This window comes from Lagenorhynchus albirostris, chromosome 5 (assembly GCF_949774975.1).
Source record: "Lagenorhynchus albirostris chromosome 5, mLagAlb1.1, whole genome shotgun sequence".
Classification (NCBI taxonomy): domain Eukaryota; kingdom Metazoa; phylum Chordata; class Mammalia; order Artiodactyla; family Delphinidae; genus Lagenorhynchus; species Lagenorhynchus albirostris.
In genome coordinates, this window is record NC_083099.1 from 58,094,930 (window position 1) to 58,107,841 (window position 12,912).

Below are 12,912 nucleotides of genomic sequence, written 5' to 3' on the forward strand. Positions count from 1 at the left end.
ATGACGAAACAGCCTCACTACTGCAAAAGACAACAGCATTAAATACCAGCGCGCCAGAAAAGCACCCATAACGCCACCCCACCTTCAGGAACAACACCAAAGCGCAAGCGCACTAGCACACTGTTACCCGATTTACCCACTTCCCACTCCTGGTCTCCGCAGTTTCACTTCCCTTCATTTGCTCATCTGCTTCCGGGGCATAGTAGGCTCGGCCCCTCCTCCGCTCTTACCCTCCTCTGCCCGAGGAGGGGGGAGTCGAGGGGGTGGGGAAGAGTTCGTTGTTTGTTTACACGATGTGAGCGGAAAAAGAGACCAATAAAGTTTATTCTGGAAACAAAAGGAAAAAAACAGGGGTGACAGAGAAAGGAGACGGGGGCGGGGGCGTGTGGCTGGGGCTAGCGAGGAGAGGCAACGAGAAGGAGAAAGCGGCAGTTCCGGTGCCGCCGCTGCGGCCGCTGAGGTCTCGGGCTGCTGCCGCCGGGCCGCTGGGGCTGGGGCCGCCGGCGAGGCAGGGCTCGGGCCCGGCCGGGCAGCTCCGGAGCGGCGGGGGAGAGGGGCCGGGAGGCGGGGGCTGTGCCGCCCGCTTACCTCTCCCTCGGCGCCGCCGCCGCCGCCGCCGCCCGCGGGGCTGGGACCCAATGCGGTTAGAGCCGCGGAGCCTCGAGGAGCCCCAAGCGTGAGTAGAACGCGGACTGGCCGGGAGCGGGCGCGGTCGGGATGGGGCCGGGTGGGTGCTCGTCTTGGGCGGGGGCTGCCTGCCGGTCGTTTCTCTCAGCGTCGGCCCGCATCGGAGTTCGCCTGCGATCGCCGCTCCCTCTCCCCCGCCTGCTGCTGGCCTCACCCAGATGCAGAGGCGAGGGTTCGCCGCTCCCTCTTTTCTCCCTCTGGCCGCAGCCTCGCTCCTCGTTTCCTTCCTCTCCCATTTTTGGGGATGGGGCGGCTAGGACTGAGGAAGTGCTCCCAGGGCCGCCGCCCCGGCCGCGGTGGCTCGGTCCCCCTCGCCCTTGCACATCCACCCGGCCCGCGAGCACCGCGGCGTGAGGGATTCCGGCGCCGAGCCGCGAGCTGTTCCTGAGGGACTGTCACGCCCGAGGACTCCGGCCCCGCCAGCCCGGCGACCCTGCGTTTGCCTCATACTGGGTTTAAATCGCCCGGCTGGGGCTTGGAAGGAAAACCTCCCCCCACCCTGCTGTTCCCCTCCCACCCTTCCTCTCGAAGTTGTTGTTTTCGTCTTAACCGAGACAGTCAAACGTATTGGATCTTTCATTCATAGACCTGAGACGTTGTCTCGTGATTTGTGCCTTTACTAATTCTATTATGTGGTGCCTGCTTCATAGCTCCTAAGTGGCTCGGAAAGGTAGGGTAGCGCCCAGGATTGGGTTGTGTCAACACCAGACGTTCGGCCAGTGTGTTTTGATCGCGGTTTGAGGGGTTTATTTTAGGATGCAAAAGGAATAGTGGTGATGGTGGCTAGTTACCAGACTTAGGAATCGAAAGCTCTTTTCTTGGATGTCAGTAATTGGGGAGCTGTTTACGTAGTTATATAAAGGGTAAGGGGAGCGCAACAAGAGGGGGCTCTGTAAAAACAGCCTACATATTCTTTAGTGAAGTAGAGTTGTGATTTTGTTTGGTGAAGCTTCCTCATTCCAGCACTGCGCCTTTGTGCACATGCAGGACATGGGTTTGCGAGATGATGTTTTGAATCGTAGTTTGTGAGGCCTGGGAGAACCCCTAGAAAACTTGGGTAGGTGAACTCCTGGTAACTCAAGTCGTCGGTAGTTAACTGCGGCCACATTTGAACTACTGTGGGCAGTACTGATCGCATGTTTTCCTGCTCAGAAGATGGGTTCTCTGGGTATTTGCTTACATTGCACCGTACAAAATTTGTTTATTTGCTGGATTGCGTGTTGTTAAGGAAAGACCTGCAAAATACTTAAGATACCATGTTGCTAATTTAATTTGTATAAATCAGAACACGTCTTTATTAATGGACTCCAGAAGCAATTGCAGTGTAAGAATTTGTTAATATGTCTGTGTATTCAAGTTTTAACATTTTTTAACTGAAGCATTGAATTCTGGTTGACAGCATAGATCTCTATCTAAACATCACATGTCCTGGAAAATTTTAATTATCAGATTAACTGTTCTGCAGTGTCATCAGCCAAAATTATCTGAAGAGGGCCCTGTGTGTGTGTGTGTGTGTGTGTGTGTGTGTGTGTGTGTGTGTGTGTGTGTGTTGGTGTTTTGTTCTGTTTTCTAAGTTTTCTCATTTCACGTTTTTGGATAAAATTAAATTTCATCCATAACTTTTTTCAAAAGTTTCTTGTGGGTTTTTCATCATTGTAAAATAGAGTGCTTTCCTATTAAAATCACAAAATAGGTCATTGAAAGAAGTGATAGCACATCGTAATAGTAATAGCATCATGAAATGAAGGTAAATGAATATTAATAGTTTATCATTGACTATGAATATAAAGTTTGAAAGGCATTCCTATCAGTTTCAGTTGAAGAGTTAAAAATGAACCACATATAAATGCAGAACAGTGTTTTTATATGTCTAAAGTTTTTTTTTTCAATTTTAAGTAAATTGGGTAGAGCGTTAAAGAGATAACACTAAATACAAATGCTGTACTTAAACCCCAAAATTACCACGTGAAAGTGTATATTCTCATGGGCAAGATATATGTGAAAGTGAGACTATAAAAGAGCAGTGGCTTTGCCTGGCTCTGGATGGAACAGCCCTTCTTGAGGCAGAGCTTCCTTCCTGTCAGGGGAAGATCCCCTCCATCCCAAATAAGTATTCCCTTAAAAAAAAAAAGTAAATTTATAAATTAAATACATATATGATAAGGTAGATCATACATTTCCTAAAACAGTTTACTTTGTGTATAACTTTCCTTATTAGTGCCCTTTACTGAATAAAGAATTTTTAACATTAGCTATTACCATTTAAAGGGCATTTTGCTCTGTTGATCTCTTTATTTGCAAAGGGCTAACTTAATCCCGTTTGATCTCTTTAGAAACTAAAATAGTATTAAAAGGATCAGTTCTCTATTATTTAAATATCTTGAACTTCAAGGTAGGGGTGATTCTTTAAATGAAATGTGTTTCTTAAGCATCATAAAGGATTTTATCTCTGGTGAAAATATTTATAATCTTTAAAATTGTGCAACTTTAGAAGCATAAATCTTGGAAAACTATGGTTTATATTTTATTAGCATAGTTATTGAACTATTTTATTAAATATATTTATCTTGAGCTACACAACAGCCCTGTAGAGAAGGCAGTATTACTGTCTCTGAGAAATGACATTTTAATCTAAGGTCAGACAGGTGTCAGGTGACAACTCATTGACAAAACTAATGCTTTGTGACTTCTTTCATTTTATCATGCTACCTCTAACCTGCTCCAGCCTGCTTTTTAATAGGTTAAGAAACTAGGGCCCAGAGATACTAAGATCACCTTTTCCCTTATTTGCAGTAATAAATGTATATGTTTAATTCCCCATATAGCTTAAACAGTGGTTTTTGATCCTGGCCACATATTAGAATCATCTAGTTAGCTTTTTAAAAATATCAGTGCCGGGGTCTCATTCCTAGAGTTTCTGATTTAATTGGTCTGAAAGGGACCCCAGACATCTGTTTATTTGTTTTTAAGTTCCCCAGGTAATTCTAATAGACACGATTGTAAAGCCCTTGCTTTCGAAGACCTATATGATTTGTTTCTTGCTTCTCTCTCTAGGTTCATCTCTTCCTCCTCCTCCTACAGCTCACTTGGCCTTTTCCTGCTTCATGTGCAAATGCTGTTTGCTTTTCCTGAAACATTTGCATATTTCATACCCTTTCCTTAACTGGCTGACTACTACTCTTCTTTCATATCAACTCCTTTGAAAAGTCTAGTCTGGGTTAGGTGCCCTTGCTTCCTGTTCCCATAATATCTTGTACTCCTCTGTCATAGCATTGACTCACTGCACTGGTAATTGCCAATTTATTTGTTGGTATCCTCCACCAAGATGTAAATCATGAGAAGGATAGGGTCTCTATCTTATATACAGTTGTATTCTCATTGCCAAGCACAGTAGCCAGTACATAATAGGCAGTTATTCACTGAATAAATAAATATATTGACAACAGACTTCTTTACAACATGTAATAATTTATAAATGCCAATTAAGCTTTTATTCTTGCCAAACACATTTATTATTTTTGGTCACTAAATATGTACATCCCTGCACCTGCCACACATATGAATTTTATTTGGAGACAGTTGAGATGTTCTAAATTACATATAAATTATATCAAGAGTGATACTCAACCTCAAACACACACACACACACATACACACACACAAATAATTATACACAGAACTGTGCTGGAAATCAGGAGATATGAATTCAAATCCCAGCCTCACCACAAGTGTGTGACCTTGGGCAAGTCTCAATCTTTTGGGGCCTCAGTTTCCTCATCTGTAACATAGAGGAATTGTACTGAATGTTCTACATGGTACTCAGTGATCTTGCCTTAAAATCCTATGAGTACTAAAAATATTGACTTTGGAAAATCTGAACCTGCTTGGATCAAAACCTGGCTTCTATACTTACTGGCAGGATTACTTTGGACAGATTTCCTAATGTGTATAATGGGAGTAATTACTACTCAACAGACTTGTTGTTGTTGTTGTTGAATTAAATGAGATAATATAGATCCAAGAAAGTTTTTGTCCTGGATCAGATGTTTAAAACATGTTCATTTCCTTTCCCCTTAAAAGGTGTTAGATCTCATGATTGGACTTATCTGAGATAAGAAAAAAGACAGTTTATGTAATAAATCCTGTTTTCCACTTTGCTGACTGCTAGCTCTACAGATATGACTAGGGACCAAAAACCACGTGGCTTTTAGTTTCATTTTCTTAGAACCTTATTCCACTGTCAAAACATCCAGGTGTTAGTCAACCTGCTTGGGAAAGAATTATACCTAGAAGTTTGAACCATGACAGGATAGCAAGTGTCAAGCTATCTATACATCCATAATACATAATATGGAGGAAGGAAGAATCTAAACTGATGACCTTATGCCATCTCCAAAGATAAGTAAAATCAGATTTGACCATTCCAAAAGAATGGACAGATTAAAACTAAGGATGATTTACAAAAGAAGACCCAGAGATTTTGGTGAAACCTCTGTTTGCCAGACCTTAAAATTCAGGAACATTTATTTAGTAATTTCTAGGAGATACAGGGAGTATACCTCTGGTCAGGACCAATTTCAGAATATTGTTCTCAATATCAGAAGTGGTTACAGATATCAGCAGACTGAAGTTATTGATATCTTTCTCTATTTGGGAACCATGTATCTTAATTTTATATGGTTATTTTAACCTTCATTTATTTGGTAATAGGGTTACCTTACATACAATGTAATAGTATCTCTGCTGAAGTTTCTGGATACAAGTCTTATTTTTGTATAAAGCAAATTGACTTGTCTGAGTTCTCCCTTAAGTTTATGTTTAAAGTGAACTTTATTATCTTTTTAGAGAAAGTACTGTAATAAAAATTAAAAATAGCGGGTAGGAGAAACTGAAGTCTTAAGGGTGTAAAAAAAGAAGCATGAGGGAACACACAGTGGAGTCTGAGGATTCGATTTAAAGGCTGGAGATTTCCATCATTCAGAAAGGTTATTCAACCTTAGATATACTGATAACGTTTTATAGACATTTATATTATTCACATTTACTCCTTTATTAACATGAATCAGTTGATGCTGGTTAAGGAATTTTTAGATGTTCTCTCTCCCTCTCCTCAACTATACAGTTTGGGGAGTTTAAAGTTAAAATGCTTCAACAAAAAGTTTATAAATTTATAGTAAAAGTGGTGGTTTAGAGTTTTTTCTTCAAGTTTAGTATTTCTTACAGTGAAACTGTTTTTAGTATGGATTATGGTGCTGTGGTCTGGATGGCTGAAAAACTAAATTCCAATCCCAAACTGCTACTTTGTATTTGTGTAAGGGGGAGAGGAGGCAGACTGTATCACATCTTTGCCTCTCTTTCTGCAATGATACAATAGGAATTATAATATGTTGCTTGCTAATAATTCATATAATTAATGACATAATTTAAATGATCCAAATTGCATAAAATTATTCATGGGAAAATGTGTACATATTAATCATTATTTTAAATTTATACCTAGTACAAGAATAACATATTTCATATTTGGTCTGACAATTAAACACTCATTTCTTCTGTATCATTTTGCTAGTTAGCTTGACAGTTTATCTAAATTGCACTCATTTATAAGAGGTTAAGTTTTAGTAACTTTTAGTATATAATTGGAATTGTTACAAAGGAGTCTCTGTATCAGGGCCAGCATTGCCATTTGAAATAAGTGTGGGATTTAAAAAGAAAAAAAAAAGTAAGAATTTTTACAGGCCATACTTATCTGCTACACTTCAGATTTTAAATATTTGTGTAGTGGAAGCCAAATAAGTCAGTGTTGTGATGTGAAAAAAGCTACATTAGGATAGAATCATTCTGTTCTGATCATAACTCTCTTGCCATACTCACCAAGAGTTAGTAAGATTCAGTGGAGAGATACATCTTATAAAGTACTGTAGAGATTTAAAGCAATATTATGAAGATAATTTTAAGCATAAATTTTTAACAGGAGGAGACCATGTTTGTGTTCATTCTTATATCCTCAGCACGTAGCATAGTACCCAAAAGTAGGTGATCAGTAAGTGATATTTTTGCAGTAGAATCATAATTGGGAATCAAAACACTTTTCATATCTTTCTATCAATTAGTAGCTATATATTTTAAACTATCTGAAAAGTATATAAATTGTTGTGTCAGTCTTAGTTGATCATTTACTGAATATAGATTTGAAGTAGATAGGAAACACATTTCTATAAGTTGTTAACTAGTGCATATTTCTACTGATGTTTGTAGACATTTTTAACAAAGATTGATAGATTAGGAGAAGCCGTGTCCTAAAAGAACATTGGGTCAAGAGTCTGAAAATCTAGGTTCTATATTGAACTATTAACTAGCTCTTTGGCGTTAGATCTTTACCTTTTAGCACTTTTCTTTACCTGCAAAATTTCTAAGGTTCTTTACAGTTCCAAAATGCTATGAGATTCCTAGCATTTTAAAGTCTCTTTCTTTTTTTTTATTTTAATTTTTTAATTTATTTTTTTGGCTGTGTTGGGTCTTTGTTGCTGCACATGGGCTTTCTCTAGTTGCGGCGAGCAGGGGCTACTCTTCGTTGTAGTGCATGGGCTTCTCATTGCAGTGGCTTCTTTTGTTGTGGAGCACAGGCCCTAGGCGCATGGGCTTCAGTAGTTGCGATCGCGGGCTCTAGAGCACAGGCTCAGTAGATGTGGTGCACGGGCTTAGCTGCTCCGTGGCATGTGGGATCTTCCCGGACCAGGGATTGAACCCATGTCCCCTGCATTGGCAGGCAGATTCTTAACCACTGCACCACCAGGGAAGTCCTAAAGCCTATTTCTGATTTCAGGGAAGAGTAAGTTAAGCCACTCCCTAGAGGGAAGATGGTCCTATCTCAGTTTGTTGTATCTTCGGAAGCAAAAATCTTTTTTTCTGCCTTGTTATAAATGTGCACATATTTGAAGGCCCTTTGTGAAATTCTGTGACAGAGAAAAGCTGCCATCAGAAAAGAATGGACTGGAAAGATTTTCTTTCTTTCTTTCTGAAACCTTCAGTGACTTTGAAGGATCAAAGTTGTACAGGCATGGCCATTTTGGTTACTGGCAAAGGCATTGCCAGTAAGCGACTGACAGGCATTGAGAGTAGATCATCCATTGCACACCAGTTGCCAGGGTTATGAAGGCCAGAAAACCTGTCACAGCACCCATAATAGCCATTGGCAACCATCTTTACTTTAGTTAAAGACTTCTAGGAAAATATGTTCCATACTTTCCTTTGGTAACCCATCCCACTAGATGGTTTTCAGAAAATATGTTCTAATCTTAGAAACATAATTCCAGAGGCATAGTAACCCTCTTTTTTCTAGATGTATCCTCTATTTTGCAGATATATACAGATATATGAAAAGATGACAAAAATAATTGTCCTTGTCAGAAAGCAATGGTGTGTATGCTACTGATTTGTTGTTTCTATGAATGTTCAAATTACCTTCAACTTTTGAATAGTTTTTAACCAGCAAACTGTTCAGGTAATGAGATATTATTTAGAGTTATTTTGAGTATGTACTCATTTTTCAACAAGCTAAGCAGATTTCTGTGGCTTTTCTTTGACAGATCATGCTTTTCCAAGTACTTTTCTGATGGACTTACTGCAGGTCTAGACCTGAAAGTACTATTGCATTTTGAAACAATTGACTGCCTTTAGCCTAAAAGCAAGTGAATTGTGTGTGTGTTTTTGGTTTTTCCTTAGGAGGTTAACTTCTTGACAAGTACAAAAACCTTGGAGTTTTCTGCTAAATAAGCTGCCTTTCTGGAATATAAATTTATGGGGCATGTGATCAAAAGTAAAGCAGCATTAATGGGAAAAATTGTCAGGAAAAAGATTGAAATTAGGCACAACTATAAAGTCGATCTGAAATCAAATCATATATGACCACAAAGAAAGGAAAAATTGTATTTTCACACTGTCATTTTTATACTTATTGAAGTATTAGCAGTAACATCATTTTAAAGTTATTTTTCCTATGAAGATTTCCTTAAAATCTAATGGCTATTATTTGCAGTTGAGACCTTGATAGGCAGCATCTTAAAGTATTTATGAAAGTGATATTCGTACTCTTTTTCTCTAAGTATATACCAGTTGTAAAAGTTGAACATGACTTTATTAAAGCAGTTTCTGTACTAGTCTTGATAATTACAATGGTAGTAAAATCCAAAGCAATTTATAATATTAGTGATTTTATGGTTCGGAGACTGGTAGTTTGTTTTCACTAGAAGTGACCAACTTTCAAATTTCTTAGTGATATTGTAGGACTTAAGATTTCCTCAAAATCACTGTGAATAATTTTGACTATTTCTATGCAGTGAAATGGCTCTTTTTACAGCCATGTGTTGTTCACAGACACTACTAATATACAGCTAAATGATGTAGTAATGAACAACGACTGAAGCACAGCTAAATGTATCATGTGATGGTGTTTTGTTGAGTCTAAATATCAGATATATAAATTTGTTATGTACATTCCTCCTGCAAATAATTTTTTTCCCCAGCCAAAATGGGAGCAAGTAATCTGACAACAGTACAGAATATTTGAAGTCAGAACAGTCTTAGAAAATACACAAAATATGGTCAGTGTATGTAGGCTTCTTTAATTTTCTTTTCCTAAATATATGTCACAATGACTAAGAGCATGTGCTCTGAAGCAAGACTGTCAAAATTTCTAGTTTTGTAATTGAGGGCAAATTATTTAACCTGTCTGGGTTAAATATTCTCTGGGTTAATACGTATTTCCTCATTTGTAGAAAAGGGATAATAGCAATACCTACATCATAATATTATAATGAAGGTTAAATGGCGAATACATGAAAGCATTTAGAACAGTGCCTAGTACATAGTAAGCACTTAATAAATATCTGTATGCTACTTGAGAGCACTAACCATGTCATATTCATCGATTTATTTGGGGGCTTTAACATTTTGTAGTGAATTGAACCCTGTACATTTTGATGATTTACTAATGAATCCTTTCTCTGGAGAGTGAACGGTAAGGTTCCTTTCTAACAAGGTTCTTGACATTACTGCTTGCTTTTTGTTCTATTACAACTTTTTAAAGTTTCATTCTCACTCTGGGAATTTGAATTCTATTTCATACCTAGTCCTAAGAGAAGTTAGCATATAGGGATTTAGCATGATCGGAATGAAGGTTTAGTGGACAGAAAGGAATTAAGTAAATGGACGTACATTTTTCACACCTAGTCTGAGCTTCCTATGGATTGTTTTTCCCTGTCCACTCCTGGAATCTCAGAATCCTCAGATGTCCTTTTTCTTTTTTGTTGAAGTATGGTTTATTTATGATATTAAATTAGTTTCAGGTATACAACATAGTGATTCAGTATTTTTCTAGACTATACCCCATTTAAAGTTATAATAAAATATTGGTGGAGATCACCGGGGAAGATGGCGGAAGAGTAAGACGCGGAGATCACCTTCCTCCCCACAGATACACCAGAAATACATCTACAGTGGAACAACTCCTACAGAACACCTACTGAACGCTGGCAGAAGACCTCAGACCTCCCAAAATGCAAGAAGTCCCCACATACCTGGGTAGGGCAAAAGAAAAAAGAATAAACAGAGACAAAAGGATAGGGACGGGACTTACACCAGTGGGAGGGAGCTGTGAAGGAGAAAAGGTTTCCACACACTAGGAAGTCCTTTCGTGGGCGGAGACTGCGGGTGGCAGAGGGGAAAAGCTTCGGAGCCACAGAGGAGAGCACAGCAACAGGGGTGCGGAGGCAAAGCGGAGAGATTCCCGCACAGAGGATCGGTGCCGACCGGCATTCACCAGCCCGAGAGGCTTGTCTGCTCACCCGCTGGGGCGGGCGGGGCTGGGAGCTGAGGCTCGGGCTTCAGTCGGAGCGCAGGGAGACGACTGGGGTTGGCGGCTTGAACGCAGCCTGCAGGGGGTTAGTGCACCACGGCTAGCCGGGAGGGAGTCCGGGGAAAAGTCTGGACCTGCCGAAGAGGCAAGAGACTTTTTCTTCCCTCTTTGTTTCCTGGTGCGCGAGGAGAGGGGATTAAGAGCGCTGCTTAAAGGAGCTCCAGAGACAGGCGTGAGCCGCGGCTAAGAGCGCGGACCCCAGAGACGGGCATGAGACGCTAAGGCTGCTGCTGCCGCCACCAAGAAGCCTGTGTGCGAGCACAGGTCACTATCCACACCCCCTTCCGGGGAGCCTGTGCAGCGTGCCACTGCCAGGGTCCCGTGATACAGGGACAACTTCCCCGGAAGAACGCACGGCGTGCCTCAGGCTGGTGTAACGTCCTGCTGGCCTCTGCTGCCGCAAACTCGCCCTGCACTCCGTACCCCTCCCTCCCCCCGGCCTGAGTGAGCCAGAGCCCCCGAAGCAGCTGCTCCTTTAACCCCGTCCTGTCTGAGCGAAGAAAAGACGCCCTCCGGCGACCTACACGCAGAGGCGGGGCCAAATCCAAAGCTGACCCCAAGGAGCTGTGTGAACAAAGAAGAGAAAGGGAAATCTCTCGCAGCAGCCTCAGAAGCAGCGGATTAAAGCTCCACAATAAACTTGATGTACCCTGAATCTGTGGAATACATGAATAGACAACGAATCATCCCAATTTGAGGAGGTGGATTTTGAGAGCAAGATTTATTATTTTTTCCCTTTTTCCTCTTTTTGTGAATGTGTATGTGTATGCTTCTGTGTGAGATTTTTTCTATATAGCTTTGCTTCCACCATTTGTCCTAGGGTTCTATCCGTCCGTTTTTTATTTTATTTTTTTCCTTAAAAATTTTTTTTCGTAATTATTTTTTATTTTAATATCTCTATTTTATTTTGTCTTACTTTATTTTATTTTATCTTTTCTTTTTCTTTCTTTCCTTCCTTCCTTCCTTCCTCCCTCCCTCACTACCTCCCTCTCTCCCTTCTTCCTTCCTCTTTCTTTCTTTCTTTCTTTTCTTTCTTTCTACTTTTTCTCCCTTTTATTCTGAGCTGTGTGGATGAAAGGCGCTTGGTGCTGCAGCCAGCAGCTTTGCCTCTGAGGTGGGAGAGCCAACTTCAGGACACTGGTCCACAAGAGACCAGTGCCACTGCCAGCTCCACATAATATCAAATGGCAAAAATCTCCCAGAGATCTCCATCTCAACACCAGCACCCAGCTTCACTCAACGACCAGCAAGCTACAGTGCTGGACACCCTATGCCAAACAACTAGCAAGACACGAACATAACCCCACCCATTAGCAGAGAGGCTGCCTAAAAAATCATAATAAGTCCACAGACACCCCAAAACACACCACCAGACGTGGACCTGCCCCCCAGAAAGACAAGATCCAGCCTCATCCACCAGAACACAGGCACTAGTCCCCTCCACCAGGAAGCCTACACAACCCACTGAACCAGCTTTAGCCACTGGGGACAGACACCAAAAACAACGGGAACTACAAACCTGGAGCCTACAAAAAGGAGACCCCCAAACACAGTAAGATAAGAAAAATGAGAAGACAGAAAAACACACAGCAGATGAAGGAGCAAGATAAAAACCCACCAGACCTAACAAATGAAGAGGAAATAGGCAGTTTACCTGAAAAAGCATTCAGAATAATAATAGTAAAGATGATCCAAAATCTTGGAAATAGAAGAGAGAAAATGCAAGAAACATTTAACAAGGACCTAGAAGAACTAAAGATGAAACAAGCAATGATGAACAACAAAATAAATGAAATTAAAAATACTCTAGATGGGATCAATAGCAGAATCACTGAGGCAGAAGAACGGATAAGTGACCTGGAAGATAAAATAGTGGAAATAACTACTGTAGAGGAGAAAAAAGAATGAAAAGAACTGAGGACAGTCTCAGAGACCTCTGGGACAACATTAAACACACCAACATTCGAATTATAGGGGTTCCAGAAGAAGAAGAGAAAAAGAAAGGGACTGAGAAAATATTTGAAGAGATTATAGTTGAAAACTTCCCTAATATGGGAAAGGAAATAGTTAATCAAGTCGAGGAAGCACAGAGACTCCCATACAGGATAGAGCCAAGGAGAAATACGCCAAAACACATATTAATCAAACTGTCAAAAATTAAATACAAAGAAAACATATTAAAAGCAGCAAGGGAAAAACAACAAATAACACACAAGGGAATCCCCATAAGTTTAACAGCTGATCTTTCAGCAGAAACTCTGCAAGCCAGAAGGGACTGGCAGGACATATTTAAAGTGATGAAGGACAAA

At 40.7% G+C, this 12,912-nt stretch overlaps 1 protein-coding gene across 1 annotated transcript in view; it reads left to right on the forward strand.

The window, feature by feature from the left end:
- Positions 1-514: 514 nt before the first annotated feature.
- PIK3CA (phosphatidylinositol-4,5-bisphosphate 3-kinase catalytic subunit alpha) overlaps positions 515-12,912 on the forward strand; it is a 115,780-nt gene continuing 103,382 nt past the window's right edge. The window contains exon 1 of the mRNA XM_060150031.1: positions 515-676. The gene's annotated coding sequence lies outside the window, so the exon portion shown is untranslated. The remainder of the gene's footprint in view (positions 677-12,912) is intronic.